Below are 22,351 nucleotides of genomic sequence, written 5' to 3'. Positions count from 1 at the left end.
CTGGCAGAGCTCCTGGATAAGTTACTTCTCTGGCCGCCCTATGCGGAAGAACAAGGAGTTTCAGTTGTGCTATTTTCTTGTTCCAAAGCAGACCTGCAGAATGAGGCCAAGTTTGGACCTGTCTCTATTCACAGAGTTCCCTAAGCCTAATCACTATCAAATCCAGTGATCTGAGAGACAGGTATATTCAAGTGCCAATCATTCCCAAGCACAGAAGAGTTCTGCACTTCTCTTTCCAGGGAGTACAGTATTAGTACAACTGGTTACACTTCAGTTATTCTCTGCTTCTGCAGACCTTCTCCAAGTGTGAATGGCATTGTAGCCACTATTTGGAAAAGGTAGGGTGCTGTTTTATCGCCTCCTCCCAGGAGTCAGCTTCAGGTAGATTGGATGAACAGTTGTCGAGAAAAGCAAAGAATGCACAGCTGTACACAGATTCCTCGGTTGGTTCTTTCATTAGATTCATTAGATCTTTTTCTTGGAATATTTTTTTCATTGTAACAGAGGCTGTTGTGGAAAAGTCTGATTTCTGTTGCGGCACATTATAGGGCTACGTGTGTTTTCTTTTGCGTGTGTAGCATTTGAACGCATGGTTCGTATGTACTCCTTCTTGTCCCTGTGCTCCCCGTGGGGAAATTGCCTGTGTGTGAGTGCCAGTTCAAGTCATTTCACTGAAGTGACAGCATGGGTTTGATTGGCCCGCCTGCTGGAGTGATGGCTTCTGGATGCTGAGAGCTGTAGGCATATGTGAGCCTCAGCGGGAGCTCTGACAACATGAGAAATGTTCCCACGCTGCACTCTGCACCAAAACTTCACCATTTAGCCTCTCATTCCCTGGGTGCTGAGGCTAAAGATGGAGGCCTTGAAGAGAAACAGCAAAACATCACTTGCACTTTGTGCTTGTGTGTATTTGTGTATTTTTCTGAGCTTGTGAATTCTTCAACTGGTAATGCAGCTTTCAGCTGAAGTGGGTGACTGGTCTACTTGATGCTCTGACCTCTACTTGTGACTACCTCTACTTCTCACTCTAATGAGTGACAGAAGAGCTAAAGGCCTTTAAACCAACAGACTGGGGGATTAGAAGACAGGGAGAATAAATGAGCATAATGGAAATAAAACCTAAAAAGGAGATGGAACATCTTTCCTAATCTGTGTTTCTCAATTCTCTCTTTGTTCCATGTGTATTTCTAGGTCTTCAAATCAGACTGTTACTTTCACAGCCACTGATCCTCATGCTAGTGCAGTTATATAGACAAAGGCCATCGATTTTACAGTCAAATCCAGCCATCAGAACCTCATGCCCTGACCACCAATCTGCAATTCTCAGGGGTCCAATGGGCTTAATAGAGTGCAGCGAGTGTGTAAATGGTTGGAAGTGTAAACAGAAGATGCAGTGATCCAGCTCTAATGGCTATCTTTGCTCCAGCTCTTTGTCAGCAGTCAGGATGGTGACCTTCACCTGTACTGTACGCCATCTCATGAGCGTTTAACAGTGCAGTGTTCTCAATAATAACTACAGTGGCAGGAAATTATTATCCAGTCATTGTCCTATATGCACACATGCACAAACACAAATTTACAGAAAAACTGGAATTATTACAGACTTTTTTCAGTCATAAAAAGACAACAAATCTATAAAACATAAAAAACGATGAACTGCCCTTCAACAGAAATAAAAATTTAAAAAAAAGATTATCAGCACTCGCTGTTAGAGGCTTATTTCCATCAATTATGTTTGCAAATAGTAAACACTGGAAATAAATTATACACTTGAGGAAATGTTCAAATATTTGTGGCTAAAAAGGATTGGGGGTATTCAGCAAATCACTGAAAAGGTAGAACTCAGCAAACTCAGCTGTGGTACAAACAACAAATGAATATACATAAATCAATTGACAAAATGCAATTACCCAATTGTGTGGTTTGTATTTTCTGTGCACACACCCAAGATGCAGTTACCAATATTTATAGTAAGCATTTTTTTTGTACTCACAAGCACCCACTTCTCCAAACCACATGCATACACTGTGACACACATACAAACTAACAGACTCTGTGTACAGGGGACAACACTTTCGCAACCTGTGATGTACAAAAATACAAAAATAAAAAATGCTGTATGCAAATTTTTGTCACACACACAGAACTACACCTGCATTCCCTTCTACGAATCAAACTAAAGTGCAGGCATAATTATATATAAAACATATAAAATAAAAGCTCTCTTCATCTAAAGCCTTCTGTTTAGTTCAGCTGCCTCAGTTCTCCATGTTGATATTTTTGCACAGTACAAAGGTGTCCGTGTGTGACTGTGTTGGCTTGCATTTCTTACAGAAATTGGCATTCTTGCTTTTTGTCATCAGTACCGAGCCATTATGGAGAGAGACTGACTGGGAATGATCAGCTCTAATGATTTTATGAGAGTCTACATGATTAATGTTGGCACAGCAGCGTGTTTGCGAACAAACCTCGCTCCCCCCCTTCCCCACCCACGCCACCCTTCTTCCCCCATCGCAGAGACTCGGAGGGAATATCCAGTCTCAGTGTGTGCTGATTTCTGTGGTGCTAGCTGTCGTTTGCCACATTAGTGTGTGACAATGGGTGTCTTTGAAGTGGGTTATTCTAGCACAGCTCACAGCCCAGTGCAGCGGAGAAGATGTGCCAGCTCACTGTGCAGACAGGGCCAGCTCTGAGCACAGGGATAGACACAAGGTAGAGACAAGCACATGCACGCCTGCACAGACTAAATACTGGGGTCAACACAATAGCTTTTACACCCACATCCTCTAAATACTCTTTATGTAAGCACTTCTATCGCAGACAAAAGCCACACACTCCTCCTCTGTATGCACACATCTGCCTCACACAACTGCACTTAAAATCACCAAAAAGGAGCCTACACCATCCTCCCATCACTTCATCAACAATCCACCCATCTATCATCCATCCGTCTGTCCATCCATCCTTTACGTCTCTATTTTTTTCCCGTCCTCCTCTGTTCCCTCTATAGGCCCAGTCCAATCTGAAAGCTTAGTTGGGCTTCGTCTTTCTCGGCTTATCTCCAAAAGCTGCTCTTTCATTTGAGTAAATGCCTTCATTCCCAGCTCCTCTATGAGGAAGCTGATAAGGGATGTCTTTTATCCACAGTAGATAGGCTTTCCCCCCCCCACAGCCCAGTGTGGGTGCTTGTATTTATATGCCTGCGCAGCATATGCATAATTATGTGTGAGCCTTGTGTGAATGTTTTTTTTTTCACACATTTGTGAGACTTAAACAAGAAAAGCTTTTTTTTTTTTCTTTTTTTTCAAATGCATGAGAAAAGTTAATAATTCTATGGTGTAAAAATGTAGGGCATCATGTTTCATGTCGTCTTCTCATGCTGCTTATCATTCAAATGTGACATTTTCTGTGATTACACGTAATCACATAAGACTGTTTCAACCTTGCAGGTGTCTCTAATAGGAAATGATTAAATGGGACAAGCTAATCATCACAGTGCCTTACTCACGTGCGCGTCTGTGCATAGGTGCAAATGTGTATTCGAGAAGACGCCGTATAACGAATTGATTAGGGCTGCAGAGTGGATTTGTTGCCCGGAGATTAGTTTGACTCAGTCTAAGCTGTTTTCAAATGCTGCACTCTTGTCCCCTCTCTAACACAACAAATATATCGATTGGCCTTTGATGCCTCAAATGTCACAGCCTCACTGAAGACAGTGCTGAGAATGAGACTTGAGATCTGTGCTGCTTGGGCTCTGGACCACATTAGTTTTTTGAGAATTAGGTCTTCATCTGATCCATATTATCTACAAGTCATCCTTCTGTTTGTGTCTGTTGCTTAGTTCATTGTGTCTCTCTCTGATTGCAGTCCCAGTGATTGATCAAATACTGCTGTTGGACACTGTTATGGGAGCACAGAGTGGTGCAGCAGGTGGTAGTAATGGTGTTACAGTGTTGCTCTCTCATCTAGGTGAAAATCTCTCATGTAGAGTGGGGGAGATTATTTTATCCCCTGATGAACTTAGAAATTTGCTCATTTACTAAAGAAATGAACAGTTTCTCAATGAAAAATCCAGAAAAATATATGTTTTTGATCCCCTAGAACCCACATATAGTTCTGGCTCCAACAGATTAGAATCAGAATCAGAATCAGAATGGGGTTTATTGCCAAATGTTGAGCAGGTTTACAACATTAGGAAATTGCTGCGGTGCTTCAGTGCAAACATAGTGTCATAAATAGCACTTAAATAGACATGGAAAAAAATAAAAGTAGGGATAAGAATTAAAAGTGCTACGTGGGAAGATATGTGCTACGTGGGAAGATATGAGATATATACATGAGAATAAGAATTAAGAGTGCTACGTTGAAAGATATATACATGAGTGCAGGTGGTGATCAGTGCCAAACATGGAATGATGCAGTGAACACAGCGTAGGGTCATGTGTTAGTGGTGGGAACAGTCATATGGTTATTGTTCATGTGTCCAACAGCAGAGGGGAAGAAACTGTTCTTATGGCGAGAGGTTCTGGTGCGAATGGACCGGAGCCTCCTGCCTGAGGGGAGCAGGTCAAACAGACTGTGTCCAGGGTGAGAAGGGTCAGCTGAGATCCGAGCTGCACGCCGCAATGTCCTGGAGGTGTACAGGTCCTGCAAAGATGGGAGTCTGCAGCCAATCACCTTCTCAGCAGAGCGCACAACACGCTGCAGTCTCTGTTTGTCCCTGATAGTGGCTCCAGCGTACCACACGGTGATGGAGGAGGTGAGGATGGACTCGATGATTGCAGTGTAGAACTGCATCATCGTCCGTGTTGGCAGGTTGAATTTCTTCAGCTGCCTCAGGAAGTACATCCTCTGCTGGGCTTTCTTGATGACGGAGGTGATGGTGGGCTCCCACTTCAGGTCCTGGGTGATGGTGGTACCCAGGAAGCGGAATGAGTCCACAGAGGTGATGGGGGTGTCAGTCAGGATGATGGGGGGGAGTGGGGCTGTGTGCTTCCTGAAGTCCACAATAATCTCCACTGTCTTCTGGGCATTCAGCACCAGGTTGTTGTGGCTGCACCAGGACACTTACAATTACAATTAATCAATTACAAATAATCTTGATCTCAACCCATTATGTGTATAGCTGTGCACAAGATCAATTCCTTCCATGCAGACCTCTCCACCAACATGCGCATGACCAAAATTCTGTCAAAGGATGTCAGGGACAAAACTGTAGATATGCACAGGGCTGGAATGACCATAAACAAGAAGATTGGTGAGCTGATGTGACCAAAATGACCATGAATTGCACTCCATGCAAGATGTTGTCTCATGACATGTAGCTAAAGAAGAAGCACATTAAGCTCATGGAGTAGCCTAAGCAGTCTCCAGACCTCAGTCCTTTTGAAATCTGTTTAGGAAGCAGAAGTTTCAAGATCCCAAGGAGCAGTAAGGAAACCTAAAGGATTTAGAAAGTTTCTGTAAAGGGTAGTAGGCCAAAATCCCTCAGGAGATGTGTGTAAACCGGTGACCAACTACAATAAAGGTCTTACTGCTTTGCTTGCCAACAAAAGATTCACTGCCAACTACTAAGCCATGTGATCAAACACCAATTTAACTTTAAGTGACATTTTCTGGATTTGTGGTTAATATTCTCTGTCTCTCCATAAAAATTAGAGAGCATTCATTTCTTTGTAAAGGAGCAAACTTCAGCAGGGGATCAGATATTTTGTAGATTGTAGATGATTTGGGCTCAAGGAGCTGCCCTGGCACTCTTTTAGATTCCATGGAAGACCCAGCTTGTCTTGTTAGATTTACATTTTCTGACATAGCCGTGCCCGTTGGATACTTCCACCCTCCTGTTGAACACAAGCATACTGCAGCTATTCTCTCGAGGGACATATGAATAAAATTTGTGGAGCTACTGGAGCCAGTACAAAAAAAATACTTTTCACTCCCTGTGGAGCCCTAGCTTCATTGACTGGGGTTTGTTTGTCTGCACCTATTAAAGCTGCTTGCTGCAGCCAAAGCCAGACACCACTTTGCAGGGATTTATCAAGCCGCTTATCAAAGAGAGGTGATTGAATTCATTTGCTTACTAATGAGGTGGGATTGCGAATTGTACACTTCCCCGGCTATACTTCCACCTGTTAAAACCATTCGCTCATTACTGCAATCAAATCCTGTTTTTGTTCTCTTTGATAATCAAACCTATTTTTGTCACCTCATCAGGAGCCTTTGTGCCATTTAGGTTCTCAGACCCATTTCATACATGCAGGGTTCTGCTCGCTTGTGTCAGCAAGGGTGGAAGCTGCCGTCTGTAATCAAGTTACTTAATTACCTTAATTAAGTGGTGGAAATTTTGTCTTGCATTAAAAGTGGTGCTAATAAGTGCTGAGGTTAAAATTATATCATTTGATCTACATTGTTTGATGAATTTCATGGCGGAAACCTTAAAACCAAGTCTAAATGCAGCGATACAGGGTTAATTACATCATACCGTGGTTATATTATTAAACTTCGGTATTTGTTGAGCTGCTCTTAAAAAATACATTCAAGTGTAATCGTGTCCAATCAAAACCTGCGTCGGCTCGCTTTCTCGTAGTCAATCAACAAAACTGATTTTATTAGATGTAATTGTTCTCTGTTTGATCCTCATGATTTCTTTATTAGTCCTATTCTCTGAAGTGCTGTGTAGAGTAGGCTCTCCTGCTGTTATTAAGACCAGATTAACGGTAATCCTCTTTGTTTCAGCAGACAACAGCAGACAGATTGAAGTGGGTTAGCTGAGGCCCGCACAGTCAGTCGAGGTTAAAGTACCTTAGCCAAGGGTCAATAAAAATTGTCATCTGAAGCAGCTGTATAGTGTTCGATGCCTTTTTAAACATGAGGTTGATCCATGTGATGTCTGGAATGAGGTAACACGTAAGATGCTGTCCTAATGCGCACTGTACAACAACGCTTATATTCATGACATGAATCTTTAAAATGCAGAAAAGCCAAATAAAGAGAACATTGTAGCTTATGCAACATTGTGGCTTTGATCTAAATTAGCATTGATTTAATAGAGAGATGCATTTTGTCATATATAAATTAGGAAAGGCAACTACTTTGGTTTACATTGCAAACACGATGAATACACTATGCTTTAATTGTTCATGGCAATAAGAATGAACAGAACAATAACTTTAAAAATGTATTGAACATTAAGACAAATATTTATATTCATTAAAAATATAATATGCAAGAAGTACAAAAAAAAGAAGCTGCTGTTTTTCTTAATTGACTATATTTCTCTTGTAGGCAGTGAGTTCACTAATGTTTATAGGGCATAATGTAGCCATAGATATAAAAAGATATCGACAATATTCATAGTATCACAATCACAGCTAATTAAAAAAAACAGTAGTTAATTGCAGTAAGATTTTGTTTAATTTCAATACAAATGAAATGGGCTAGCATGTGTAGCTCTTTTCTAGTTGTACTAATCACTTAAAGCGCTTTAAACTACAAGCCATTTTTAATCAGGCCTTTATACAGAGCTTCATTTTAAACACTTTAAGCACATCCTCCACCTTACATCCACAGCTAGTTTCACCTCTAAAGCCTGAACTATCAAATAATTGCTAGAAAATAAAATGTTTTTGAAAATGGAGTGTTTATTGAACCTTCTGACTACTGTTTTTTTTTTTTTTTTTACATATTAATATTAATTTGCATATATTGGTTTTAATTTGTATCATATTTGCAACATCTGACATTTTTTTAAATTTTTGCTTAAAATATATTGTGCATTTTATTTTGCCTTTTGGGGGAGAAAAAAAATCACACTGATCACGCAGAAGTGTTAAAAAATGAAAATCACCAATATGTGAACCGATTACCTTCTTCTGGCGAGGCAACAAGACTATCCACTTTTCTCCCAAATTTATGTTTTCCCACATGACACATGATCATATAAAGTGTGAAGCGGGCCAATGCTGTCAAAATTAACATTAAAAAAAACAATAGCAGTCAAACTATACTATTAATAGCTACAGCTAAAATGAACAGTTTGCTTCAATGGACTCTCTACACATGTCTAGAGTCTAGAGAGTGTTGACATTGAACTAATAATGTTACAGTACCACATTAAAATCATGTTCCAGAGCATTTGAGGCAATGTAGGAGGAGGAAGTGCTTCGTTCGGCAGCCAGAACTGTGATATTCATGCCAGCATGAGTGTTAGAAGCATCGCATTCATGCCATTCCAACAGCAGTAGCCCAAGGCTTACCACAGGCAGACCTGGAAGAAGATTGTCAAGAAATATGATTGGGCTTAATGCAGTGTAGTGCACTTTACAGGATATCCCTGCATTGTGGGTGTTTGTCCATCCTAAATGACCCCAGAGCTTATTTTCTGACTTTTGAATCATCTTCACCACACTCTCTCCTCATAAGTATAACGCTTTGACGCTTGAGGACACTTCAGCAACTTTCAATCGGGATTAATCCATCTTTGAGATGTGCCAAGGTCTGTGTGGATGCACAGCTGAGAGAACAAGAGAGAGAAAAAGAGGGTGGTTATAGAGATGGGCCATTTGTAGCTGCTGTCTCAAAACTGTGGTTCCATTCCCATTTTGCAACCAGGGGGGACAGCTCACTATATCATTCAGCCATTTGTTATTTTGTCTGAAGCAGGAGTTGGCCGAGGGGTAGAAATGTCTGTCTCTTTCCCCAGTTGCCTGAAGGTGAAATCCATTCATCATTTTGTCTAGAGCTTGTTTGCTTTTGCATGCATTCTTGCAAGTGTGTGTGTGTGCGTGTTCATGCAGATGTCCACATGAATATGTGTGCAGAAAATGGGAGGCTTATTCTTAATCTATCAGGTGTCACAGGCTATTGTTCAGGCTGAGTGAACCAGATTGAATTCCTGTGATTCAGTTTGGTTTTTCACTGGTGTTAAACTAAACAATCCCCATGGGTTGCCTGTGTTTTTGACATCATCTGCGACAACAGCCTCTAGCCTCTCTATTTGTCTACCTGTCCCGACCTATTCCATTGGCTCTCAGTAGTGATTTTCATCTATTCTAACACACATCTTTAGTACGGCAAGAGCTGAAGCCAACTTCGTGTTCGGATACACTTTTCACCTTTGTGCAGCCACAAGCATCAGGACATCTACTACCACTCTCAGTGCACCCTAGTGAATGGCAGTGATCCGTGGTTCTGCCGTTTCTGTGGCAGCTATTAAAAGGCGAGGGAAAGGTTACAGTAAATGGCGCTCCAGTGGTGTGCATTTCAAGACAGACCTTCTTAACCCTTATGCTACTTTTGAGTTTCTGCCTAACATTTAGGGAATGTCATATTACTTTTTATAGTGTTTTTTAGTACTTCTTTTACACACATAAAACTGTCCATAACAGCTTCACTTTATACCCAGTGCCTGTTATGCTGCTTCATGTTAATTTCTAAGTTCAAAAAAGGTTCTTTCAAGTTAACTCAACCACTGTAATGAAAGTCTGAAACTGACATTTCAATATTTGATATAAAATAGATAAAGAAATTAACTGAATGTACCCTTATTTCAGTAATAATACAGTATTTTTCTACATGGTATTATAACAGTAGTAAATTAATTTTATGGTAAGCAAACCTTAGGAAATGGGTTATGTGCTGCCATGCCTTTTGTGACAGTAGTCTCCTGTAAAATAAAAATACAACTTTGTGCTATAGTTCAGAGCATTCTCTCATAATGGAAACGCATTATAAAGTAAGAGAACTAGAAAATCAAAAGCAACTTTCTGGCAGTGTCATTGCTACTAGTGTTAGTTTACATCTTTCGCAGTCTTTCACTCTGCACAGTTGACGTGGTTGGAACAGGTCAGAAAAGCTAATTTTGTTCATGCAAAAATCTTTTTGTGCACATATATTCACAAATGATAAGCTGACATCCATTTTAGCAGGTGTTCCATCAGCACTTTGAAAATTAGACTGTGCTTTTCAGCGTGTAAACATCTATTTGAAAGCAAGTCTGGACTGCCTTATGTTGAACAACAACTCTCTGTTCTTTCTAAGTCAAGGTTTAAACAGTCAAACATGGTGCACTCGATGTCGTAGGTTGTGCAGTTACCGCTTTACTTTTTCACAGCATTCTTTTAATATTGACCCTTTGCACAGTTATGACAAGTCGTTTTAAAATTTAATGACTAGACTATGTGTTGTTGTTTTTGTTTTGTTTTTTGGTCTGGGAAGGTATTCATAACATCACTCTTTCAGATTTATGTAACAAAAAAATATGACTAGTTTTTACTTCAGCTTTTTTTCCTCAGATCTGAAGTATAATTCAGACGGCATGATTCCAGTCAATCTACAGTGAGCTTTCTAGATATCTGAAATGACGGTTAGCTAGCCAAGATTCAAGATCGTTCATTTCCTGAATCAGAGTTTTGACAATGCTAAATGAGATATCTGGGGATGTGTAAGAACATGAGAAGCTATAAATGAGAGCAGTGACTTAATATTTTGTTTAGGAGAGCTTGTACATAGTTTGTTTTTGTTTGAATAACAATCGAATTTTAAATCACATTTTACCAAGTAAAATAAAGGTGTCTGGGCTCTTTGAGAGAGAGAATGAGGAACTCAAAGTAGAGTAAATACTCCTCCACATTAGGCATCTGATTATGATGCCTCTTGGGCATCTCTTAAGTAAGGTGTTTTGGGCATGTCCTACGTCTGACAGAGCTTGTCTCTTTGCTGACATGGGAACACCTTGATGTACCACCAGAAGTGCTGGTGGGTGGGGAGTGGGAGGTCTGAGAATGATTATTTAGACTGGGATGAATGGATGGAGTTTCTAATATGATCACCTTTCCAGTGAACAAAATGGTCAATGTTTATGTGTTAACACTGCTCAATATAGAATAGAAAGTCTTGAATTAAAATTCATGCACAAATTCATGCACAAAATATTAACTATAATTTTGACAGCCAATCTGTATAGTCAAAGATGGCTGTGCGTAGTGTACCATTTGCTTGAATAACTTACCAATAAATGTGTAAAGAAGCCTTTATTCTCTGATCTTTATGCTCCTTAAATCAGGTCTTTGGCTGACTTCATGAGTTGTCGGAACAAGGTCTTGGTTGAAATAAATGCCTTCCAAGTTGAATAACTGTAAAAGTAAAAACAGATGCGTATAGAAATGATCTTTAAAATAGTCAGTGTTTCAAAATATATTCCGTAATATTTATAATGATGCAACCTGCACATCATTTCAGCCGGTTTCACATAAGGGGTTTTGCCGTAAATCCCACAGAACAGGAAATCACTGCAGTGTTTTCAGGGTAAAAATCTGCTAAAGGCTTTAATTCTTGCCAAGGAATTAAAAGTAAAAGCATGAAAAAATGTGATAGCTTGAAAAGCAAAACCAACTCCAAACCTCACCATGCACCTGTTCTTACAAATTGGCAGTTTACTCTGAATCCCCCCCCCCCCCCCCCCCCCCCCCACACACACACACACACACACACACATCTCCAGCTCTGTCCCTCCGAGGCTTCCTTTCCCCCCTCCTTTCCTTCCCTTGTCACTTCTTCTCTCAGACACCAGGGCACTCATCACAGAGGTCACGCACCTGTCGCCTGCTGTAAACAGGAAATGAATAATTCAGGACTCTGCACTGGTTGACTGGAACAGCTGATGGTCTCTCTGTGACGAGCAAAGATTCATCCAAAGGATTCACATTATAATCCTCAGCTGGAATCAGACTAATGAGAAACGCTCTCTCGGGAGAGTCTAAGGACTCACTCAGAGGCAGACTGCACGTCCTTGACCTCTGCAGGCGATAAAGTTAGTTTGAAATGACAGTCCGTAATGGCACAAAGATCTTCTGCCCCACACGGCGTTTTGCATTTTTAGACTTGTTGGATTTCGCTCACATAAACAAAGGCCACCTCTACTCTTTAAGGATTTATGTATGAGACTTTGAACCTCAATTTAGTATCAAACAAACTAGAGACATAGTAAAGTAATGACATCCTCAGCACAGAATGAAGTCACAGTTCCTCTGTGGGTTATGCTTCTACTTTTATGTTTGGGTAGTTGGTCCTGCCTCACAGGGATATAAGGCCTGTGAGTTCCTCATATGGAAACTAAGGAAGTGACCCTCCATACTGAATTTGTGGTGAGATGGCAGAACAGAGTGTTCCACCAGTGCTCTGAGAACCAAAGGAAAACAATTACTCACTCATTTATGTGCACACCCTTCTCAGTGAAACACACAGAACACAGTGATGATGATGAGTTATCTTTAAGTTAATGTAGGTTAAGTCTTGCTACTCTCAGTCATAGGTTGTTTGCATGAAATAAACCCTGGTTCAGTTACTTTGGGAGAAAAAGCAACTAACCCCAAATAATTTGAGAGTAAGAGAGAGCTATAACTGTTCTTTCCACATTTAAACTGTTTATTTTTTTCAAAACCACTTAAATTTGGTGACTTTGTCTCAATTTAAAGTTTCATAAGCTCGTTACCTGAGGTTAGACCTCCACTCTGCATGCACAATGTTTCACAACAACAGCACGCTTGGATCAGTGCAATAAAAACTGCTCTTCTGTCATCAGTACAATAGGTTGGATTTTTCCTGGTTTGTTATAAAGTGTTCAGTTTTCTCTTTAGGACTAAGGGAGGGATAATTGTCATACAGTTGCCACCAGCGATGGTGGGTGGACTTAGTGTAGCATATCACGACCATTTAATCTGTTTTACAATGGTAGAACTGGTTACATTTTTTTTTCTCATTTTCACAGTATTTCTGGTTGTAAACAAGAAGTGAGGACAAGACCTATCCATTTGTTTTGAGATTAAAAAAAACTCATCCTTGTTTAATAACAGGGCAGCATGGTGAAGCAGTGGTTAGTGCTGTTGCTTAACAGCAAGAAAATCCTGGAGCGACTGAGGAGTTTTTGTGTGCCGTTTACATGTTTCCCTCAAGCTTGTGTGGGTTCTCTTTGGGTTTCTGGCTTCCTCCCACAGTCTGAAGAGATCCATGAAGTTAAGTTAATTAGTGATTCTAATTTGGCCATAGGTGTCAGTGATTGTCTCTTTCTTTGTTAGAATGGCAACTCGTCTAGTGTGTACCCTGTCCCTGTCTTTGCCCTATTACAGCTGTATTAGGCTTCTCCTGTAGCAGTGAATTGGATAAGAGATAGATAGATAGATAGATAGATAGATAGATAGATAGATAGATAGATAGATAGATAGATAGATAGATAGATAGATAGATAGATAGATAGATAGAGGTGGTTCTGTGGTATATAACCCTTTACTTGGGCTTACTGTAAACTAATGAGCATCTCGCTTGTCCTTTAGTAGTCTCCCCTCCTATAACCTCACCTCTCGTCTCTGGTTTTCCGATCCTGAGGTGTCAGCCTACAGAGGGAGCTGACCTATAGCAGAAAGCCAGTTATATTTGAGAGAAATACCCGAGTAGCAAGCTGAGAGGCAGCAAGCTGCCAGTTGGGGCTTGCGGGTAGCTGGAGTGATTGGTTTTCACTTCTTATCACCACACCAGCAGGTGTCAAAGACATGCGGTACTGCGGCACTCTGGGGGGGATTCACAATTATAACACCCAGGCCACCAGCTCACTCCATTCTGTACCTCCACCTCACCATCCATCTGCACTTCTTTTCCTACTTCTGCCATCAAATGAAATCCTGCCAGCCAGTAGTAACTTAAGAATCCTGTTATAGCCTTGCTCCACTAAACACCTGCACATGTTCTGATAAGAATCCTTATCTGCTCAGTCCCATGTCTCCTCTCTGCACCCAGGCAAAGCAAGAGCACTCTATAACTAGAGTTGAAGGTATGTACCACCACCACTGGTGATCACATTGATTGTTTTCAATCGTATTATCCTGTCTGCTACGTCATATTGAACAATCAAAAGGAAATAAGTGGCTGCAGCAGAGGAGTGCAGTGTTAAGTCTTTTGCTTTGAAAGTGAAGTAATTCTATTTAAAAACATGCCAGCTGCCGGGTGTGCGCCGCCTGCTGTACAATGCCATATCAGGAATGATCCTTTTATGCTCTTCTCCCATCTTTGTAATTACACGCGAGGAATGAGAGGAGACATCTGCATGCCAGCTCTTTGAGGAGAGGAGGAAGGAGACAACAAAGGGCAGAGCCCTTTCTCACAAAGGCTTTCCAATTTGCAACTTGCAGCTGTTTCTCTTCAGAGAGCCTGAACGGCCTGTCCTCTCTCAGGCTAAAAGTGGCTCACAATCCAATCACTGATCTTTTTTCAGGTTTAGTGCTGACCTTTGTCACACAGTGATGCTTTTCCTGCTTTGTACAAATCTGTTTACTGTGTCTGAGCCTAGCTGAGTTTTGTCCTTCATTAGCAGGTGTTTAGGGAGGAACTTGATAAGGGACGGCTCATTTTGGGGAGGAGTACAGCTGTACTGTCTGATGTCCAATTCAAAAACCACTCTCGTTCGCATAAGCTAATGTTCACGGATGCTGGTACTGTCGTCATTACGCGTATCTATGCATTACGCGTATCGACAACCAGGGCTGTGCACTGCGTGAATCTGACTATGTACAAATATTTAGCAGTGTGGGTCTTGTGTTTGCTTGTTCCCTGGCAATTTCCCACCATTGTTTCACCTTTGTTTAGCTGCATATGCTGTACAGGATTGAAAACCAAATGAGTCTAATGGATCCACAAGGCATGGCACTGCGACCCGTAAATTAAGTCCCACAGATGTGCTTCTGTAGATTAATCTTCCCGCTCATGAGCAATTAGCCTGGCAGTGATGCTGAGGCATGAGGCTGATTTGAAACAATTACAGCCCAGGTTGGGCAAAATTAGCTAGTTCAATTCCCAAGGTCGCTACTGATTGCGAGTGATGGTACTTTCCAAAGCAGCCAGGGGTAATTGGCTTTTAACACCAGCACATTCTTCAGCTAACCTTTTTACCTGGATGTGGACACTAGGTCACTGAAAAAACTCCATCTGTTCAATCATCAAAGATATCAGTTCTTTCTGCATATCTGGTTTAAATTATATTTGAGCTGCTACTGAGTTTGTTTTTTCTCAAACCTCCATTAAAGTAAGTGAGCTGTGAATGAATTATCACTGTGCTAACAGCTGGAGGACTTTTTTTCTTTCTTTTTTTTAGCCACGTTTACTCCCCTGATGTAACTGCACTTTTCACTCTCAAATAATATAAGACTTTCCTGTTATGTGCATGTGGTAAAAGAAGATAAAAATGATTTGGCCTTACAGCTAAGACTTAAAACGAACAGGAAACCTTTTGTATTTTTATAGCCAGTACACATTTCCATTAAGTTTTAATTTGGCCATAGACACTTGCCTGATAGCAGAATTTAAATTAGGTGTGTTATGCGAAATGTCTAAAACAAAGACCCTAGTAAAAGGCGAATGAGTGAGGAAAGAGACATTTTGTGAAAAACAAATTCAGGTGGAATGGATTTAGATAATCACGGGTCCATTTGATGGCAAGAAAAAAAATCTGCTCTGCAAAGCAATTTACTGACTGCAAATTCAACCTGCTTTGCAGAAGCTCTTTTGCATAACAATGAATGTAATATACAAGAAACGTACAGTACAATTCTCTCTGCAAGCACTTTGCTGTTGTCATTTATATAAATAAAGGGAATGTTCTTGCCTGCGATTCTTACAAATCTCACACGAATTGCGGCTGTAAATGAATCATTAATTGTGAAGGGCTTTTCTCCTCTGTGTGTGTGTGTGTGTGCGATGCAACTTGATGCTCGTCTAGTGGGGAATTCAGCAGAGGATAGTTCCACTGTGTTTAACATAGCTACAACTTCATTTTCTTTTCCCTTTCGTCATAGCCTCATAACCACCTTTAGTCCCGCATCTTAGTGTCTGAGTGAATGTTTCATCTCTTGCATCTCTCATCAGCTGGGGAGTTAAAATTAGAAAGCTGCCTCTGTCTTGTCCTTTTTTACTCTTTTACAAGGCATCTTCCTTACTTGAAGATCCAAACAGTCCGGCTCACATATCTACCGTAATCAATTTATAATGAGTTGTCACACTTGGCATGATAGCTTTGTGACGCTTGGTTGACCAGCTTGATATTTATTCCTGTAAAAAACTATGTACTTAATCCCGCTTCCACAAATGATTCAATTTGCTGTGGAAATGAACCTTATCGGAGTTCCTGTCAATCCTGCACTGCTTCTAGCCAAAGGTTTTTGCATATTTAGGAGCATGGCACAACTTCAAGTTATTTTATTCAGTATTGTTTGTTTTTTAACGTGACTCTTTAAACTGGAGTAATGTCATTCACGGTAATGATGGTGGATGGTGAGGGGGTTAATGTTGACTCTCAGACATATGTTTAAATTTTACCTTTGATTGTTTTCACCTTTCCAGCTCTATCTGTTTATTAAAGTTAGTTTTGTTTTCATCTAAATGGAAAGGTCCAACAGCTGTCATTATTTTTGAAAACCAAAGTGATGGGATTAAGAGAAGTGTGGGGGACTTATTAAAGCAGCTCACCCTCCGGCTTAAAAGCAAAGAAACAAAAATAATGTTTCTTTCCTGCTTTTTTTCTGGTTTTTAGTCACACTGAAGTTCTGTGTACAGCTGCTGTTGCTGCACCAGAGCAATGACTGGCCAACGGCACCATCTGCATAAATGAATGTGTTTGATATTTTCCTTCTCCGCCTCCTTTTTCCCGTGTAGCATCAGGAATCAGAAGCATCTCTGCTGCTTGCCTTTAGAAGACTGCCTCGTAGGGTCTCACAGTGGGGAAGCCGAGCAATTTGTCTCTTGATGGCTCCGGGCTTATCGTCTCTGCTTGACAGATGGGCCTTGCCTCTGCTCAGGTTGGGTTTGGTAGCAGAGCACAGCTCACTGCTTGACAGAACTCATTACAGACACACCCCAGGAGAAGAAGCATCTCCACAAGGTCCTGCTACTGGGCCCCCACGACTCACAATGGAGCCAAATACTGTAAACCTAAACACACTCCTGAAAGCCTTTCTGATGTTTTAGATTGAATGTGAAATTTAAGAATAATTGCTTGCAACCTGCCACTAGCTAGAACATTTGAGATATTATAATTTCACACATGACTAGCTATTATTATTATAACACCGTAATATTAAAAAAGACACAAATTACAGACAATTAAGCGAATTTTGTTCTTTTGTACTTTTAGAATGGAATATGAATAAACAAATTACAGCAAAGCCAGGCTTTGGTTAGTATGTTTGTCTGATGAAGCACTGTTGATGCTGAAGCCAAAGGCTGTACCCCAGAAAAATCTCAGATCATATTTTATTTATTGACAAAAAATAGCTCTCTCTATACCTTTGTTTAAACTGTAAAAGAACTGCCTGAGGCCTATAAAACATTAAAAATGTTTTGCATTCTTAACTTACTTCATACATTGTTTCATTTTGTGTTGGTAATTACAGAAATGACCCCAGTGAAGTAGGACAGTAAGGCTAGCTGAGTACAGGTGAGGCTCTGGGGTTGACAGAGAGGTAAACGCAAAACTTTCACGGTCTGACTTTGAATATTTCCTCTAAAATTGCATGTGAAAAAAAGTTATAAAGTCATCTCTCTTCCTAAGCATGCTCTATTTTCAGTCGGGGGTCAAACTGTGCTTAGCCTTGCATATAATCAGGCCACATGGAGCAGGCTGCCACCTTCTGCAATCCAGAGTAAAGAAGGGGAAAGGAGGCCAAAACTAAATATGAAAGATATTTTTTTTAATGAGTAGATTAGCTTAAAATATAAAAGAAGCAACTGTGCTGAGATTGAATTTAATACTCATAAAAATTCTTAGTGGACAAGCACACCTCACCATTCAGACATCAGAAATCAAAGAGTTGGGACTCTGCACTGTTCAAATATTCCTTGTACATATTTACCTTCTAAACTATATATGGCTCTGACACACACTGAAATACAAACTGCCGTGTGTAGCACAAACAGTTATCAACTTACACACTTCAGTGCATAATATCTAGCCACAGTGCAGCCAGCACGGCAAGCCAAGCGACCCCGAAAAAAAGAGCAAAAACATAATTCGAATAAATAAATTTAAAAAGCTTTAAGCTAAGGTGGAAAAATGAGAGATGGGAAGCAGGGGAGCTAAAATGAGAGGGTTCTTTGGAGAGGGAAAAAAATTAATTGCATGCCACTGAGAATATATTCTACTTTCTCGCTGAAACACAGAAATTGCTTACACACATAACAATCTCCAAAAGGTCTGGTTGAAAGCAAAAACAGTTGCAGCTCATAGTTGTAATACTAGTGTTCGTATCATGATGGACAGAAGCATACAGGTCATCGTATTTCACGCTGAGGAAATGGTCAAATTGGCTTAATGGATTGCTAAGTGAAGTTCCTTCATGATCTGTTTAGTGGTTCATGTAATCAGTCCAGCCACATCTCTCAGCTTATCTTGCAGATTATCAGCATAACTAAAGGAGCGGGTGGTGGGGGAGTGGGGATCTTTAATTAAAGCTGATTGTATTTAATGTTCTTGTCCAGACTATAATAGTTCCCTCAGTGGCCCCCACACCACCACCTGACCGAGTAGAAGCTAATTGGCTGTTAGGAGTTACTTATCTCTTTCACTCCTGGATTCTCTCTCCAATCTTTGTCTCTTTCTGTCTGTCAGTGACATCCAGGGGCAGCGCAATGTCAGTTTGTGCCCTCAAATAGCTGTGAACCTCTAATACACTATGAGCCTGATTTACAGTTTCCAAGCATAGAGCAGTTGAAGCAGTCGTTTGTATGCATAGCATGTCTTGGGTTACTTCATACCACAGTGAAAAAGATGTTCTATTAGTTACATTACTGTAACTAAAAAGCTCCACTTCTCTATTTTTACACAGAGTTGTAGTTGTTTCCTCTTCCTATGCTGTCAGATCTAGTCCCATCAGCACCTCTGAGGCAGGGCAGCAGCCGCTGGGAAGTTCGCAGGGCGACTGGGGGATGGTGAAACAGTGTGGCAACAGTGTGGCAGATGCACAATGAGCCACATCGTGTTATGACTCTGAGTGTGCGTGTCAGAACTCGACTGTGTGCGTATTAGGAACATGAAGGCTACAGTCACTGACTGAATTATGAAGACCGTGCTAAACATCATCAAAAGAGAGGTTATAATGTGTACTTGGCAAGTGACAAAAGAAGCATCCGCATGGTTCAGTGTAATTATGTTCACGTTGTGCCTGCACTTAGTGCTCATCAATTCACCAGTCAGCAATTTCCCTTGCAAATCCATGTTCATTTAAGTTCAGATATGTAGATATTCATCATCACAGCTGGATAATCAGATCAGAGGCCTAATGATGAAGGTCTTACTGACAATCTGACTGTTACTCAGCAGGCAGCCACAGCTGAGCATCAGGGATGTGGTACACAATGTCCTCTAAATATGTGGAAATCATATGTGGAATTGTAAAGTAAAGGTTTTTACTCCAGTGATCCCACAATCACGTCTCTACAAAGAAAAAATAAAAATGATGCAAAACTGGAGACTTGGACAAATACATCTCTGATATGTTCTTTTAAAATGTTCTTTTAAAATGTTCTTAAGCAAAGGATTTCATCATGTTTCCTTCTCCACCAAGCTCCATAGGAAACTTCATAATAAGACTTTTTGTTTCTCTTAGTCTAACCTTTGAGTTGTGAACTGGAGAGCTTGTCAGCAAGAATGGTCATGTACTGTTTTGTCTCTTTATACCAACTGTACATCCACTGTCATGAGGGTCCTTAGAGGTCTACAGCAGTACAGTTTCCTATTCAGCTTCTGAGGGCTGAGGACAAAGTTTAATGAAACCCTAAAATTTAGATACTAATATTAGTTAACCTTGCAGATTTGGAATAAATGTTGCCAGCCCAGTTTTGTGATATCTGAGATTGAATTAAAGGCTTGGGTCAATTAGGGTGAATCAATCATCGTATGTCCAACCTTAAAGGGCACCTGCTTGGAGCAAGTTGATCTCAGGTGAAATTGTATGTCATCTTGGACAACAACAGTATGGAGAAAAAGAAGGTGGAGATCCACTCACCGAACTTCAAGACCCTGCTGTGCCAGCAGCTATCCACATAATTACACTGGGCCACAAATAGAAAGGTTTTCTCTCCTCCCAGACCCTCTACTTTTTTTTCCCTTTTCTGCTCAGCAGTGAGAATATATGCAGAGCACTGAGGAGAGATGGGGTATTTAGATGTGAGAAAAGGCAATTTGTCAGAAACCTAAGAGAGCACTGGAGTACTGACAAGAGGATTACAGTAGAAGGACTTGGGGGTTGAAGGGCTAATTCTGCAATCGTGAAAGAGGGACGGCTCAGTGTGCCTGCATGTATACATTAGAATCCATTATTTTTCTCAGGTGTGCATGTAGAAAATAATTGAAAAATCGCTGCTTGAATTCCACGACTCAAATGCGCCTCACAAACACACATATCCGAGTAGATACAATGTGACGGTGGCTGTTGTGTAACCAAGCCCAGTGAGTCATGAGAGGGAGGAATGCGCTGTTGTGATGGGAGGAGGAGGAGGGAGCCTGCCTGGGGAAGGACTGGCAGAGACAGTCAGATCCGTTAGCAAAGTCATCTGGGAGAGAGAACGAGGCTGGACATTTGGTTTCAGGCCTTGCCTCAACTGCCAGTGGTTGTCTGGGCCACAAGTGAGGCATAAATAAATCTAAGCCTTGATGCAGACATAACTTTGGACAGAAAGAGCATATGTGCACCTAACCACATATGCATGCAAACTCATATGTAGAGGAACACGCACATGAGTGGAACATTTGCAGAGTGATGGGAGGTTAACGGAAGTAGAAGGCTAAAAGAAAAATAAATCCACTGTCCTTACTAACATACACACACACAAACACAAGAAATGGGGATGTACTTGCTTTAAAAAGTAGTTCTAGTAAAATCCCGTACAATATGCGTCAAGTGCAAAATTATACCTTGTTTGATTTTATGTGTGTGTGTGTATTTGTGTGTGTGTTGACTTCCCGCTTGCCCTCGGAGCTATTTGTTTTCAGATGTGCGTAGGCAGTTTTGTTTATATGTCTTACTGTGTATGTTTGATTCTCATCTAGTACATGCAAGCCGAGCGCACACACTCCCTCGCTTGCTGTCGTACATGCCAGGATTCAGGCTGTGCGTCCATTGCAGTGTTATCATCCAAAGAGGCAAACAGCCAGCCCCTGATTTAATAAGCTGCCTAGGGAGTCACATAGAGGTGGGGAAGCACTATCAGCTGATAACTGTCCTCCCTGCGAGCCCAGCTTTTTTTTCTCCTCTGATAGTCCTGCCAAGAGAAGACTCAGCTTTTCCTTGTTTTTCTGTGTGATTGTGAATGTTGCGAGTAGGAGCGATCCCCTGCCGGCTGCTGCCCACGTGTCTGTAGGCTGCGTCCGTCCTGTGCTGACTCTTTCAGTGTCAGACAGACTGCAGAGGAGATCCCACACATGGCAAAGGCAGGCCTGAGCCCAGTGCTGAGGAGCATATGCTCAAGGCTTTAGTGTTTCAGCCCCCCACCCACCAAATACACACATAACTGCCAATCCTGCCAAGCCGCAAAAAGCCATGGGCCAGACTACTGACAGATTCCCCATCTATCACTGTGTTCCGCGCTTCACACAAGCCATACAGCTATATCAACATCGTACCGCAACCTTGACAGCAATTTTGAGAGAAAAAAGGTCCTACAAAGATGCCACAACAAGCAAGAAAAAAACCAACACAAAATTTTGCAGAGCACCAACTGCGCTTTATTTTGACAGCTTCTGTTATTTTGTTGGGTGTGATGGCTTTGTAGCAGTGTTTGAGCAGTCTTCTGGTGATCTGTGAGTGGAATAGCTCTGTATTTTATCCAGTCTAGTCTTTCTAGCAATGATGTTCAAAGCTGATGCTAAAAGAATCATGTACTGGATGTGTAGGATATTGGACAATGTATATAGTTATGTAATTACATAGTTAGATATGGACCAAAGATCTTAATAATTTCCATTACTTTTAATGTTTTATTGTCAAAGGTTAGTGAGGGTGGTGTATGCCTATGCAGCTATCCTGGGAAAATCCTAGAAACCCTTTTAATGGTTGTCAAACCACATCTTCACTGATACATACTGAGGTGTGAAAACACGCCATTAATAGTACACGGGATGTCTTCAAATGTCGTCTTTATTGGGGAAAGAGTTAAAGGATTCTTTTTTATTGTCAAGCTTTTGTATTTCTGTGGTGCTGATGTTTTTCTACAGTTGGTGATTGGTTTTTTTTTTTTCTGTGTGCGACTACCTCAGTATAAATGTGTATGGCACAACAGCTCACATGATAGGCATACTTTCAGGTGGCCGCCGTGA

At 41.0% G+C, this 22,351-nt stretch overlaps 1 protein-coding gene across 4 annotated transcripts in view; it reads left to right on the top strand.

Moving 5' to 3' along the window:
* znf385c (zinc finger protein 385C) overlaps positions 1 to 22,351 on the top strand; it is a 151,644-nt gene that overhangs the window by 99,871 nt on the left and 29,422 nt on the right. The gene's annotated exons all lie outside the window — the stretch shown is intronic.

This window comes from Astatotilapia calliptera, chromosome 4 (assembly GCF_900246225.1).
Source record: "Astatotilapia calliptera chromosome 4, fAstCal1.2, whole genome shotgun sequence".
NCBI lineage: Eukaryota > Metazoa > Chordata > Actinopteri > Cichliformes > Cichlidae > Astatotilapia > Astatotilapia calliptera.
Note: the sequence above shows the minus strand (reverse complement) of the source record. Positions and strands in the feature narration are given on the sequence as shown.